Source organism: Anser anser, assembly GCF_964211835.1.
Source record: "Anser anser genome assembly, chromosome: 1".
NCBI classification, from domain to species: Eukaryota; Metazoa; Chordata; class Aves; order Anseriformes; family Anatidae; genus Anser; species Anser anser.
Window position 1 is genome coordinate 179,388,980 of NC_139720.1, and position 15,577 is coordinate 179,404,556.

General features: G+C 36.0%; 1 long non-coding RNA gene across 1 annotated transcript in view; it reads right to left on the minus strand.

The window, feature by feature from the left end:
- The window catches only part of LOC310892743, a 75,360-nt gene extending 64,518 nt beyond the window's left edge, over nt 1-10,842 (minus strand). Inside the window, exon 1 of the long non-coding RNA XR_014578367.1 lies at nt 10,073-10,842. This is a non-coding gene — a long non-coding RNA (uncharacterized lncRNA). The remainder of the gene's footprint in view (nt 1-10,072) is intronic.
- Between the last annotated feature and the right edge of the window lie 4,735 nt (nt 10,843-15,577).

A 15,577-nucleotide genomic window follows, 5' to 3' on the forward strand; every position in this document is an offset into this window, starting at 1 on the left:
AGTGAGAACAGAATATTTAAATGTATCTATTTAAGTCTCCGTCTAGGAATTTAATACAGGTTGAATTTACCTGAAGCAAAACAAACTTTTCTATCAGTGAAGTTTATTTTTGTTTGAACCCCCAATCTCTCCACAAAGTGCAGTCTCTGTCTATCTACTACCCCTGTGTGAAAAGTCAATAAGGTGCTATAAAATTATTTCTGCTATGCTTCCCTTTCTGTCACCCCTTGGCTTATTTCTCTTGCAAAACAAAGGCATTTTAAAAATAAAATTCATTCTTTAAATTTCATGCCTCAAAACAAGATATCAAATTGAATAAATGTTGAGAGATAAAATTTAGTACTTTAAGTAATTAAATTGCTGAGGAATAATGTCCTACAAAGTATAAAAGAGTTATATTTAATGCATACAAAAGTCTGTAATCACTATTACTTTGAATGGAAAAATCCATGAAGCAGCTGTGCTGCACTAATATTTTCATCACTTGAATTCCCTTTACACAAAATTTTCACTGCAAGGTAAGTTTTAACTGCTGTTATTTGAATGCATGTTGATATGTTAGATATGAACAGGAAGGCAGGAAGGCAGGAAGGAAGGAAGGAAGGAAGGATCAGACAAAGATGAATAAAATAAGACTGAGAAGGGGTATGATCATAAATATATCATGAAGGGATGGAAGCCAATGGGTGAAAGAACTGCAAAAGCTCAAAAGTTATGTCAGCATAAAAATAAATGAGTGTAAACTGAGTATGATATATACTTAAGCTGTAAATACAAGGTTGTGTGATGTGGAGTTTGCAATAGCAAGATAGAGGAGGCATGGCCCTAAGGGGTCTGGTACAACTCCTAAGTTCCTAACTGAGTTTTAGTTTTAGGAATTTGCCCACAGCTACTGAAAATTTTACTCCTGGGACAAGCAGTCACAACATCCTAGTTAAATGAAGCTGTCATGGTGAGTTACATAGAAGAAGGTAGCATGTCAATTAAGCATAATGATGTGGCAATTAGCTTCTGATTTCAACTTTCTAAATATGTGCCACAGAATAACTAAAAGGATGCAAGAAATATAATCTCTTCATCCTCTATTAAAAAATGGAGTACGTGAAGAAATGAAAAATATTTGACTACTCAGAAAATCTATTTGTCTTCTTTGTTCAGCATCTCCTTCTATTGATCACTATCAGTGCTGACAAATAGCTTGAAGCTGTGATCCTGAATTGATATTTAATTAAAATGAAGATCTATTCTAATTGTATGGTAAACACATCAGAGTTCTGTATGTAAATAATGTCAGCAGATGAAGGATAAAATAAGAATTTTAAATAAGTGTTAGAAAGTTTGTAAAGGGGCTAGGAAGCAAGTCATGCAGAGAAAAGCAATAATTAAATTCTATCTCCAATTTATTTTTACACTGGATTCCATTCTTATTACACCAAAGTTTAAAGACTGTTTTCTTATTTGCCTTGCAAGAATGAATAAATTACATGAACAATATGGAGTTTAAGGGGGGGTTAAATCACAAAAGTAATGTTTTCCTTGTCAAAGGGTGAAACCCATTTACAGTATGAGTAGAGCATGTGTCTTAATGACATCGAAACTTACAAAATGAAATTACTGAGTTGCCTTACAGAGAACTGTATTGTTCAGAGAATGTTTTGTCTCTCACTCCGGGTCAGCAACTTTCTGTCACTGTGCCCTTTTTCCAAACTCAAATATATCATTATTGGGGAACACTGAAATAACAGCTGCTGTGCTGGCTACCCAGAGGGCTCTAATCGATTTTGCTTTCTGCTAATTTTGAAGAACCTGCAGGACAGACAGAGGAATCTCAAAGATTCTATTGGTCCTCTTGAAAGCTTCAGGAAACAAATCATCTGTTTTGAGATATAAAAAAAAAAAAAAATACTCAGAAGGGTTTACCAATGGTCTCCTGTTATTGCTTTATTGAGGGGTCACACTGAGGAATACTTCAAAGTGCTCTTGAGCCATTCCCTGGGAGCAGCTCTCCACTTCTGCTTCTGTCTTGTGAAAGCCTTCAGATGGTGGTCAAATGGTAGTCCTATGGAAACTTTAATCAGCCCAATGCAAGAAGATTAAGTCACACTTTTTTTTTTTTTTTTTGGCAGGACACAGTGGTCAGATACAAGGCAAAGGAAAATGTTTTAACATAGGAAATTTCAAATGGTTCTTAAGCTTTTTTTTTTTTTTTTTTTTTATTTCCTCTCTCTGAGGTTGGTTCAAACCCTGAAAATATTTCCCTTTAGAGCCTGTGTAGTCTCTGGCCTTGGATGAAGGTGGACTTGCTTGGAGCAAAGGATTGAATTAGGTGGTCTCCAAATGTTCCTTCCAATCTCGCTTTTCTGTATTAAGAATAGTGAATTCTCAAAACAGAGGAAGAGTTGCAAGACATGAAAGAAAAGTAATAGAGCAGGTACAGAAATGACAATTCTCCAATAGCAGTCCTGTTACTATATGCAAAAGTTTATACAAGGACTCTAATTATCACTAAGAGCATCAAACCTCAGAGATGCAGATATGGTGAGACCAAAATTGAAATTAGCATGATTTGGGGATGTAAATAATTTTGAGAAGGGCATAAATTCTGCTTTGCTTTTGGAGAATAAAGAGACTGAAGTCAATAAATCCCTCTGCTAAGGCTATCTCCCCTGTTTTTTGTCATCTGTGCTCAAGGAAGTTCATGCAGAACCCCAGAGTATCGAGGGCCCAGTATGAACTGTGAAGGAGTGTCTAAGCAAATGATCAGATTGGGGAAAGGTCTTCCAAAGTCTGAGGCATTGTTTTAAAGTCTAAGAAATTTTGATTACAGAGTCCCACTCTTCAACAGAAGGGGCAGACAAGATGTCTCTGCTTGGAAATATGCCCCCTAAAAAAAAAGACTCAATTCTGAATAGGTGCAAGAGACTTAAAAATATTTTATAGCCACATGATGGAACTGACCTCAATGGGTAGCTGTCTTTTTAAAGATTACAGTAAATCTTGTTTGCTAGAGTGTGAATAATTTGTTTTCACACTTCATGTCTTTATAGTTTGGGTCAATAGAAAAGGGAAAAAGCTAAAAAATAAGTTCCTGAACATACAGTTAGGTTAAGATCCAAAAAAGGCCTGGAGGGCTCCTCTCTAAGGGCTAAATCTTTTTCACCTGAAGAAGTATCATTTTTTCCCTACTGATATATCTTCAAAGGTTTTGGTTTTGGCAGTACCAGTTTGAACAAATAGCTAATGGACAGCTCCTGTACATAAGCAAAGAAAAAAGTGCTTGGAAGTAGAATATATGCCAACACTTATTACAAATTTTATTAGTTGTGTTATTATTTGGGAAGGAGGAAAAAAAATCAGTTTGAAGAATATGATATCTCTAATTAAATAGTCAGTGTGTCAGAAAGAAGATTTTCAACCCCTCTGCTGGAGTTCTAGGATTCATATGGTATCCAGTATTATTACCACTTTTATTGGCACTGAATAAACATTTGAGCAAAATATGTGTCCATTAAATCCCAGTTCTTAAATTTTAATAATTTTTCTAAGTGATTTTGTGGGTTTTTTTTGTTTGTTTGTTTTTTGTTTTGTTTTTTTCCTTTGGGTTTTAAGGGTTAATATTTGTGTAGTACTTTCTGACATAAATGCTACTTTAAAAAAAAAAAAAGAAAACTCTTTGAAATGCAGTCCTACCTAAAAATAATTTAATTCTATTTTTCTTTCTTATTGTAATTGCTCTGTAGTGTTTATCTTTGCAAGGACAAAAACATCAAAGTTAATCATGCCAAGAGTAGAATGCAGTGCCAGCATGTTACGAACCTGCAAATTATTTCTCATACTGTGGAATATTCAGACAGTGTTTTACTAATCTGATACTGATCTAATAAAAGCCTTGGTAAGGTAACACAGGCATGGTTAAATTACTATGGAATACCACAGTTAGCTGGAGGTAACCACACGCTCAGTGAAAACTGATTCTTCTGTGTCTTATGTTGAGAAAGAGACATGCCAAGAGTAAAGAGTCAGATGTCGTGCATTAAGTGACACACATTCAACTAAATAGCTGACATATTTCTACTTTAAGAATAAGTTTGGGGATGGGGGGGGGGCGGGGGGCAGGAGGGAGGCCATGCTTACGTCCCTGCATTGTCAGACTCATCAGCAATCTACTTGTTGATTTAGTCCTCATTAGTAATATAACAACACCAACATAAGTAAAGCTTCTTTTTCCTTGCCTTGCCTAGCCTTGCCTAGCCTTGCCTAGCCTTGCCTTGCCTAGTCTTGCCTTGCCTTCCCTTGCCTAGCCTTGCCTTGCCTTGCCTAGCCTTGCCTTGCCTTGCATTGCTTTGCCTTGCCTTGCCTTGCCTTGCCGTGCCATGCCATGCCTTGCTGTGCCGTGCCTTGCCGTGCCTTCAAACTAGGGTTGTCCTCAGCTGTGCAATAAAAGTTTGGCTGTTTTCCTACTTTCATATGCATTCATTTACCTTCCTGCCTAATGAAAAATACACAGCACAGCCAATTTGTCTCACATACTTTTTTACCTTCCATTCTCTACCCAAAATATATTTTGCCTCAACTATTGAGGAGTGTAATTATATTTCACTCACTTATAGGAAAGTCCTTGGTAATTCACTGTTGCCTGAGGCTCTCTGAGTTACACCTCTTTCACTTTCATGACAAAAACATAATAACAATGCCTCAGGGGTAATATTTTCATTGGCAAGATGTACCTGGAAAACTATACAGAGCTAAAAATAAAAAATAATTTTAAAAAGAAAGAAAGAAAGAAAAAGTTCTTTTCATGGCTTGCTTTCCTTCCTGAAATTTTCTATCATTCCCACGATATTCCATACTGGCAATATTGTTTCTCCAGGTTAAAATTTATTTTGTTGTGAAACATAGCCCAGTACAGGTGAAGTTTGACTTTTATATTTGAAGAAATAGATACACTATAGCTAAAACCATCTTATTTTTAAGTCAGGAGGAATAACAAGAAAGTTTATCTAGGGATTTGTGCTCCTTCTCTCACTCCTCAAATCTCTACCCGGCTGAAGGCTGCAGGTAAAGCTTTCTGGCAATCTACTGATATAACTGTTTATCAGAAGTCAGAAAATGCCAGTTAGAAAAAGGCAAAAAATGCTTTGTGAACACACAGAAATCTTGGTTACTTTTCTGTATAAATTGATAGATGGAAAGCATTATAATAAGAGGGAAATGGAAATTCTTCACAAGTTCAAGCATAATACTTGATTAATATTTTAAAGGTGGCTATCATATCGTTAATTTTGTATGTTATGCAAAATTTCAAAACTAAACTGGATTCTAAAGAGAAATACATTTAAAAATGTATTATATGTGATTTTTAAAAGTTGAAATTCTAACATATCCTAAAATGTTGATTTTATTCCCCCTGTAATTCTTGCACATGTTTAGTTGGGCAGAAGTACTCAGCTTTCTACCAGGTTGTGCTTTTTATAAGCAATACCAAATAATCTGTGTCTTCCATTATGTTGGTCGTATTATAGCTTGGTTTTGTTCTCTGATGTTTTGCACTACATTTTAAGAGTTGTAAGTAGCATAAGGGGTCAGGCATTATTTGGAAAGATTAAAGACAGTCCCTGATTCAAAGAATTGCAATCCATGTGAAATTTTGCAACAACTATGTTAATAATTATTTTTCCTGTGTACTGTCTCGTTAAAGATCTCTTGTAGAGTCTATCAAAAACAGTATATTCTGTTTACTACAGGCGATGTGGCAATTTGCTATAAAGTTTTACTTCTGTTCTTTCTTCTTTACTTTCTTAATATGTAATAAGAAATAGTGCAGTAACATATCAGAGCTACTGATTGCACTCCAGCTGTAGCAGAAGCAGGATAGACATGGAATAAAATGTACTGGGAAATGTGGAAAGGGGAAACAAATGAGGCTGGTAGAATTAGATTAGTAAATAGTAGTTAATTTCAGTAGCAATCCATTTTGATTTCTGGACCAAACAGATCTATTAAAGAAATCCAATATGTTTTGAGGGAAGTAAGGGTAAACACAGATACAGGCCTGGAGAGTAGGAGCTATTACTTATATTTGAAGAGCTATATGGAGCCATTATCCAAATCAATGGAAGTTCTGTAAAAATAAAGAGGCTGGCAATCTTAAGGCCCCTTCTTTCAATCAAATCCGTGAGGATACTAAAAGCCATTAATACAGACCCAACCATTACATGACAACTATAATATAAATCCATTGATCAAGAAGAGCTTTAAAAAAATTAGTCTGCAAGTAGTATTATAGAGTAAATGAATTTGACCTATGATTACTGTTCGTTTTCCAAATGTTTTCTGTAAAGCTAATGCACTAATATGAAATACAAAAGATTTTTCTGAGGAAACATTTGTCAATTTTTTTATGGAGAGAATATTTTAATTTTGCACTGGAAATCTGATACTAGCAGCTGCACTCAGATTTAAGTAACAGAAACATATACAGTGAGGCATGCACTATTTGAGAGTTGCTGTTTTGTTTGTCATGTATTCACAACAAACTCTTCACAAGTCACTGAATTTACTCAGGAAATGACAGAACAGTGAATACACATGGGGAGCCACGACCCTTTCAGAGGTCATTTTCAAAGAGAAAGTCAAAGCTTCCTAAGAAAGACACTAATCACAAGCTGTTTGTCCAGCTCCAGGACTTCCAATAGAATAGGTTTGTCTTTCAATTTCAGGGGATCATTTTATAGCATTTGAATGACAGGTATAAGAAGAGGTGTTCCTTCTATCACCTTGTGTTATCTAAGGATGAGTTGCACAAGTTCACACACAGTCGCTAAATATTTCCCAACTGCATAAACAAATTTTTAGAAAATCTGGATGATACAGCTCTCATTTGTGATTATCATTGGAGATACAAAAGGCCAGATACCTATAAGACTGTAAATGAAAGTATACAAGGAAAAATAATATAAATAAAAAAATCAGTCAATATACAGAATACCTAGTCCCAGACTTTCATCCCCATAGTGCTGCTGCTTTTCTCATCTTTCTCCTTCCTCTTCATACCTGTTACTAACCAGTTAAGGATTTTTCCTTCATCCCTATGGATATGTAACTGCTTCCCAGATTTATTTTCATCTCTGTATTCCCTGGAGCGATGAACATTTTCCTTCTCACAGTGGTGCCAGTGCTGTGCAGAAGGCTGTCATGCTGGCATAAGCAGAGCGAGCCCTTTGTGGTTGCACTTGCTCTGACACTGGCAACCAGTTAATGGATGGAGGATATACTGTCTAAGGGCACTTGAGCTCACTACAGAGCAGCAGGTGGACAGTGCAACAGTAGGAAAAGAGCATCTAGTTGTATTTATTTAAGTCTGCAATAGGAATGAGGAATAAATCTGAGATCAGTAGGCCATTGCACCTTCTGCTACCCTGAAAATTATATTGTTGCCAGGCCATTGTGTAAACTCTTTCAGTTTCTTGAGAGATTTCCTGATGGGTCACAGTACTGGAAGTGACAGCTACAGCTATTGGAAATAATGGCCCATAGCTGCAGCAAAAGAGAATTAACGACAGCACTTTTTGTTCAGGATAACAGCCTGGTAATCCATATCATCACTTCAGAGTAAGTTCATACAACAAAAGCAAACAAGCCAATAGACAGTTTGGACTTTGAATAAAATAAAAAAATATTCACATTCTATCATCATTATTTTCATTTTTTTTCTCTCCTTTTGAAAGCAAAATGTTACAGATAAAGCTAAGTGGATCTGAATAAGCATCACTGTATTGTATTATTGTAGGCATAGCTCAGAGCAAACACTTTTCTGTCACAAGTGGGTAATTGTGGGACACATTGCTGAAGACCTAACCTTTTTACCACATGAAAGATATTATCCATATATGTGTTTTGTTTGTTTTTTTTTTTTACAAGGTTCTACCAGTGATTTCAATCTTGATTTAAAAACAAAAACAAACAAAAAATAATTCTCTATAACGCTTTTTCAATATTGCTTTCGATATCCTTTGGTATCTTTCCTATGAGAAGCTAACACAGTAATATTATCACTGCTGTAATACTCTGATTCTGACTCACCTGACTAAACTGTGGCACTGTGTTACCTCAGACACTTCAGGTGAAGGAGAAGGGTGTTTTAAATACAGACAAGAGAAGACAGGATATTGTCTCTATAAGGAAATTGTAAAGGTAGAGACCATATCTCCCTTGTTGTCATGTGCCATGCCCATGAACCTATGGCATATAGAGCATGAGTAGGCTCTGGCTTGAAATTCAGGCATCTTTAGCTGGGTGTCGTCTGCCACCCATCCCTTTACGCTCCCATTATTCTGAGCGCAGACCAGGGGCTCCAATCAGTGTTGCTGTTCATACAGGTATCTAATTCCTTTTTTAGAACGGCTTGCAATATTTGTGATAGCTGCAAAGTCTTGGCAAAGTCTGGGCATAGGCAGCATTTTGCCAATGTACCTACTCCAAACCACCAGTTTTCGCTTATTCCCAGACACACATATCTCGTTATGCTTTCATATTATTGTTCCTATCTGAATTTCAAGTTTTTATTTTGTGGGTAATTTGCAACATTTAGCTTAAATAACTTGGAAGTCATAAGTATTAGCAAGTAAAGCAATAGAATATCTGCATAACTTGCTTGTTCATTATTAAGTAGCCAAATCCTTGAGGATTTATTATTATTATTAAAGCTGAAATGATAAAAGTATACAGAATTCATTTGGGGTTGTAAAGTCTTTGTCAAGTTTCAGTCAAATACTAATGGAAATATCCCACACTAGAAATTAAATAAAATAAAGTTAATAAAGGAATTTCTCAGAGACCCTTTGTAAAATGGAGACCTTCTAATGAAGGAAGCAAATGATTCAAAATAGATGTAAAAATAATAATAACTATATATATATAATAATAAATAAATAATAAAAATAATAATATAAAAATAATATAAAAATAACTATCTGGTGCTATTTAAACAGAAAATAATCATCAAAAAAGGAAGGTTTAACAAATGTGTTTCATCACAAAAATATATTAACCACTTTTCACAGTCTGGAACTTTCAGCAGTCAATAATAGATAATATTTACTTGCTCCTGCTGGGGAAACTTTTTTATATATTTAATGGAATACATTGAATGTAGGTTACTATAGTTACAGCAGAATTTCAGAATGAGTTTTGTTTTATCATAATTGCTGCATATTAGTATATAAAGAGCTGAACTCCATCTTCCACTGGTAGCACTAATTTGTACCTAGAGACAATTCTCTCCCTTCAGAAAATCGAAGAACAGCTTAAAATATGCTGTAAGTTTGTGGTCCTCCCCAGAGGGAGTGGAAAGTTTCTGCAAGTCAAGCTGTTTGTTGGTTAGAGCCTGGGACTGCTGGGATTGGTAGCACAGAAAGGTGAAGCTGTAAAAATCCATCACCAGCAGTAAAGGGAAATTAAAAACGTTCCCTACCCCACCCAAACCATACTGAATTATAACCATATTACTTTCCATCACTATTGTTTCTGAGCAGGCCTGAACACTAATGAATTTGGCTGGGATTTTTACAGAACCCTGAGAGAGTTTGGAAACTAGCAAAGAATACAACATAGCCTCTATAAAGTTCCCAGTTTTTATCTTCATAAGTGTTTTCTAACATAGGAAACTATTGTTCCCAGGTTACAGAGGCTAGCAAAGAAGAGTTTCTTCGTCATGGATCCCTTATGCATCCCCATAAAGATTAATACTCCTCAGAAAATGGCTTTATTCTTTAGAGAGATGAGTTGTGAGTGTAATTTTTTCCTATGTGAATTATAGAATTTTTAATGTCTCACAGAAATACTGAGTGTCAGGAAATGATAGAATCACAGAAAGTAAGGAGTAGGGAGAAGTAGAAATCAAACCCAGAAATTAAAAGACCTAGCTGAGATTTTAACTACTAGCTCAACGCTCCCTGCAAGGAATTACACACTCAGGACTTCAATTGCATTCCCATATTTCTCCATGTTGAGAACTAAGTCAAATGAAGTTTCATATAAGACTTCTGTTGAAGTGCTTGAAAAGACAATATACCTGAAATGGTGGCTTTTATGATTCCCTGGATAGACAAAAAGTCTTCCAAGACTGGTCAATGACTGACAGCCCAACAAGGTATCTTCTGCTTCTTTTAAATGCCATGATCCTGCAAGTGAAATGCAAAAGGAAAGACAGTGTGTCATATACAATATGGAAGGACAAGAAATTAATGTCAAGTCAAACATTGCTTTCTCCAGCATGACAGCAATTGCATGGATCACTGGATTCCAGAAGACAGTAGTCTTAAACATGCTACACTTTAATGACTACAGTTTTGTAACTGAAGATGACTCAAGTGGCATATTGCATAACTGAAACACTGGGGAGAGAAAAAAAAAAAAAAAAAAAGGACAATAACTTAGTAATACCTATTTTTTCCTGATAGTCACAAAGGAAAATCTTTTCATTAACATTATAAATGCCAAATTACTTTTAAAATCAAACTACATCTGTCTGGTAGCTTTTCATATAAACTTAGAGAAAACTTATTTTCATATGTTCTTTATTGTTTATGTGTTTGGAATCACTGTTAATCGAGACAATAAATTTATAATGTGCACTTTTTGGCTTTATCATTGCTCCAGTCTAGGAGGGATATATCTTCACCCTTGAGCTTTTATGGACAGGAGTGTTCAAGAAAATGTCTATTTTCTTTTCATACATTAACTTAGTAGATGTTTACATGTCAATATTCCCACCAGATATGAAAATACTCCCTCCTGGTTAAAAGAACAAGGTATGGTGACATACTTAACCTTCAAACCCCAATAGATTCAAAGGATCCCATACACTAGAAAACATTCCTCAAAAAATTAGAAATAATGAATGCCTTCTCTGAAATCCAGGCCTGTAAATAGATCATCTAGGAAGAGGAAAAAGGAGAACATTTGTTGGATAAACTGCTGTTTTTACCTCATCCAGTTCTGGGGCCCATTAACAGCTTAGAGTTACAGCTGGCAGAATAAGTGTTTTTTGTCATGCACTGGAGAAGAAACAGGTGCTTGTGCACAACAAGGGTGCCTGTTTATTGCTTTTACTGCATTCTACAATGTTTGCTTCATTTTTCTCACATTATCCCTTCTCAAGCCTTTCATCTAGTAATATAAGATACTACCTGCAAAAGTGCATTGTGAAACCAAGCAAGATTTATGTGTGATAGTGTATAAACACAAAGAAAAAGTGAGTCTTTCTCCCCAAATCTTTTAACTGAAATAGACAAGTTCAAGACAAAGAACAGGAGGAAAAAAAGGCAAAGTGTCTGCTCAAGGTAAAATTGAACAGAAACAATATTGGCAAGAATGGAAACCAGTATCTTGCATCCTATATAGCTCTTTATGGACAGTTTTATGGTGTTTTTTCCTAGCACCTTTGATAAATGAATTTGTTACTAGTTTTCTTCCTTTTCCTATGCCCCTTTTTGGGCCGGGTCAACCCTTAATTTAATGCTCTAGACATAAAACCAAGTGATGAAAATGCTTCAGTGTAGGAGCTAGATTTGCAACACATTACTGAGATTTTCAGTGTCACTCATCAACTAGCATCCTGCTCTTTAAAAGCTTGGCCCTTTATTTTGAGACCTGAGTGAGTCATAGAACACCACAGAATATATCTAGAGCCTAGATATATTAGATATATAGATATATTAGATATATTAGATATATAGATATCTATCTTGGCCACTAATATGCAGGGAACTGGTGTCTCCCACCAATCTCATACAAAATCAGGCTCTCACTTGCATCACAGGACTTCATAGCTTTTTGGAACTTAGATCCTATTTCATAATACTTCTTTTTTCATAATTATCTTTATACATTTGTTTTCTTCTGTAAATTCTCCTTCCTTCTTGATAGCATCTGTGTATTTTAATTTTTTGACTATACCTGTAATTTATTTGCTACTTATCCCCTTCCTTCCTCATCTATGCACAACAAAAATAAAGAGAGGAAGAAATAGGCACTGATAAGCAAAGAATCATAAGTGTGTCAAGAAGGCACTATTAATAAGAAATAGGGGAGGTAGGGGCTGTCTTTTAAGAGGTATTGAACCATTGACCTCGGAGTTTTCTATTACAGTCCAGAGAGAAGATGCAAAATCACCTCACCACAGGAAAGAAATGAGAAATTTTGAGGGCTATCGAGCACCAAATTCTTGTGGTGGCTCAGCAAAATGTTACTTAGAACAGGTGTTCCTATAATTGTGATACACTGGGGAAATTTGCAATGTTCAATAGCCCCCCAAGACATACTAATACCTCTCTAATGTCTTTAGAAATGGTGTGTTGGATTGTCAAAGAGCACAGAATAAAACCTCTCTCAAGCCTTTTTGCCAATATTTGCAGTTCAGCATATGTTTCTTGTGTAGCTGGCTTTTCCAGAAATAAGGAGGGCTTTTTGGACAGAGTCCTGAAAGATCTGATGTTACTGCAAGACTTTTATTATATCAAAATGCTTGAAGCTACTTACAATAGTTCTGGAACCTTAACCTTTCTTTTCTCAAAGTGATAAGGAGAGCTGTTATTGTTTAAGCAAAACCTCGGTTACTTATGAGAGCAACAAGATAGGCAGGAAATCCCCCATAGGACAGGTGTAATTTTAAGGCTCTAGGCCCATATGTAGTGAGAACAGTTGGGAAGCAATCTTTCCCACAGTTTTAAATCCAGATATTATTATTATAACACAAACATAACATGGCCAATTTGCAATTTCAATTAACAATAAACCATAACTATTTAATAAAAATGGAAAACAGATGGTAAAAATAAAATGCTTATGGTTATCAAATTTGCTCAAATTAAATGGAGGAGCAGGAAAGAAAAAGAATATTCAATAAAAAATAATAGAACAGTTACCAACCCTGAGGAGATCTGGGAGGACTACAACACAGAAATGACCAGAATGCATTTTCCCAAAGTAACTTAAATATTTTTATATGCTTAGAGTTAGTATTTCTTCACTGAAACTTTGAAAAATTCTGCAAATAGAAACAAATATGCAGAAAATAAGAAAAGTTTGGTGAAACAATGTGGCAGATGACACAGCTAGCTATCATTAAGAGTTCAGCACTGTAGGAGGTACATGAATCACTGAATGGGCTAGGATCTTTTCATATGTTAAGAAGACAATTTCAATAAATGAGGAGGAATGAGGAGGCTAGTTTTTCATGGTGTAAAGTATGGAGACTTCTTTTTTTACTTCAAGTGAAGCAGGTACTAGAAGCCCTGACAACCTGCAGTGGAAATGAACTGTAAATAGGCAAGAAACACAACAAGGTCACAGCTTCTGACCTCTGTGATTATCTAGGGGTATTTAACTAGCTACAAACCATTTTCTTTCAAAGAAATGATTCAGTATGGAATTGAATTCAATATGTCATTTCACGCTAGAGCTGGGCAAACCATTCTTGGGAAACATTTTAGCTAATAAATTAGTCCCTTTTTTTTTTTTGGTTGACAGATTATTAGCAAAAATATTGTGATCCACGTAAACGTGTTCATTTTCTTTGAATCATTGAAGCGGTTTGTACAAATATTTTTCAATCAACTTGCCTGTTGCAAACTTTTCATTTAATTATGTCCTTGACTATTCAGCATGCATTATTTGTTATTCAAATGGTGTGTTTGGTCATCTAAGTTTCATGGTGGTTTCCCTTACTATTTGCCTGAAGCTGTAAATGTCCATAAATTCAGTGGAAGAGCAGTTGGGACAAATAGCAAATATCTTTGTTCCTAAGCAGGTGTCTGGTTTTGTAAGTTTATGGGTAAATGAGCAGAGAAGAGCCATGCCCAAGCAATCCTGCAAACAGAAATACTGGCCAAGTGTTCAATGAACACTCAAAAACATCTCTGGAGGGAACTGCAGGATTAACACATGTCCTTTTAGCCTAGAGAGGTGCCTGAAACCCACATTGTCATGGACCTACAGCCCCTCTTCTTATGTTTAAACCAAGCCAAGGTATTTTGCTGCTAATCATATCAGCTCCCAAGGACTACTCCCTTTGTCAGTGAACACAGCTGAATTGAAAAGCAATTCTGGATTTGCCAGAATGCCTGTCAGCTTCTTCCCTATTGTCCAAGTTCAATTTCAGACAAACAGTACCATGATGATATAGCGAGTACTCAATACCAACACTTCAAGCCCCAGCAGAGAGAAACAGAACTGACGGTAAGACCCTTAATCAGGATGCATGAACAAGCAATGATTCAGTTTACTCTTGTAGAGCTGTGCTGAGACAAATAAATCTTTCCACAATGCTACAGAAGCTAAGGAAAAAAAAAAAAAAAGGAAAAAAAAAAAAAAAGCAGACCTATTTGAGTTCAGATAAACCCAAACTGAAAGCTTTCCTGTAAAACTCAAAATCTCACGTTTTCCAAGTATTACATTGCTCCTTCTGAGCCTTTTTTTCATTGCAGTGGTTATGACTTCTGTTGTTGTTTCAGATAATCCTTAAGTATCACACATAAACCAGCGTCAAAATGACAATGTGACAGTTCTACCTAGTCCCACCAGAAAGCACTACATAAGCAGATGTGACTTTGCCCCTCTGCTTCATACACAATTATGAAAGAACCCACAGAACGGCTCAGCCTTCCTGTGCACCTCTGAAAGCTGCAGATCCTTCAAAGTTTTTCATTTTTCAGTACCCCTGGCTTCATTGTGTGCACCCCATCCTGAAACATCCTCTCCCCTGATTAGGTCACTTGTCAGGAGAAGCGGTGTAACCTGAGCCTGTAGTTGAGGAGAGACATGCATGGACCTCTCAGTGCTAGCCATGACCCTTGGATGAGCTGGGTAGTTTTGTACCATCAAATGCAATCAGCAAGCCAAAGAGAAACCATAATGGCTGATACATGCCTTTTGTTCAGAATGTGAGTCATGGGAGTTGAATTTGCATGATATGTCACTCTCTGCGTACTCTATAGTCTTCAGCGATATTGGAATAGTCACTAGAAATATATTTAGGTATCCCAGTTTTCCAAGATCTCCCTCAACCCTATCCAACAATTTCAACCTCAACAACAGCCAGGAGGCAATTCTACACAAGAAAAGCTGGATGCTGCCTAGGGCAACAGAGCACCAAATGTTGCAACAAGGAATACTCATGGAATTGTTCACTGTCTTATTCCTATGAAACACTTTTAAAATGTCAAAGTACTAACTCTAGGTGTCTGGATTAGTAAAGCTTTTCATCCTGTTCTGCACTCTCTGTGCAGGATACTTGACTAGATGGGAGCAAGGCAAACACTTATATTTCAATGATGGTAATTTAAGATCAGAAAAGTTGAATTACACAGTAATGTTATAATACCATAATTACCCTAGGACTGTGCCCCATGTTTAACAATAGGTGTCTGCAGTGCCATTAAAATAATGACTTTCAGATTTGCCAAGTGTTTTATTATGAGAAAACCTGGCCACAAAAATCTTTAAGACCATTTTTTTTTCAACTGGTGTAAATTGATGTACCTCCACTTAAGTCACTGCGTGAAGATATGACCTTTAT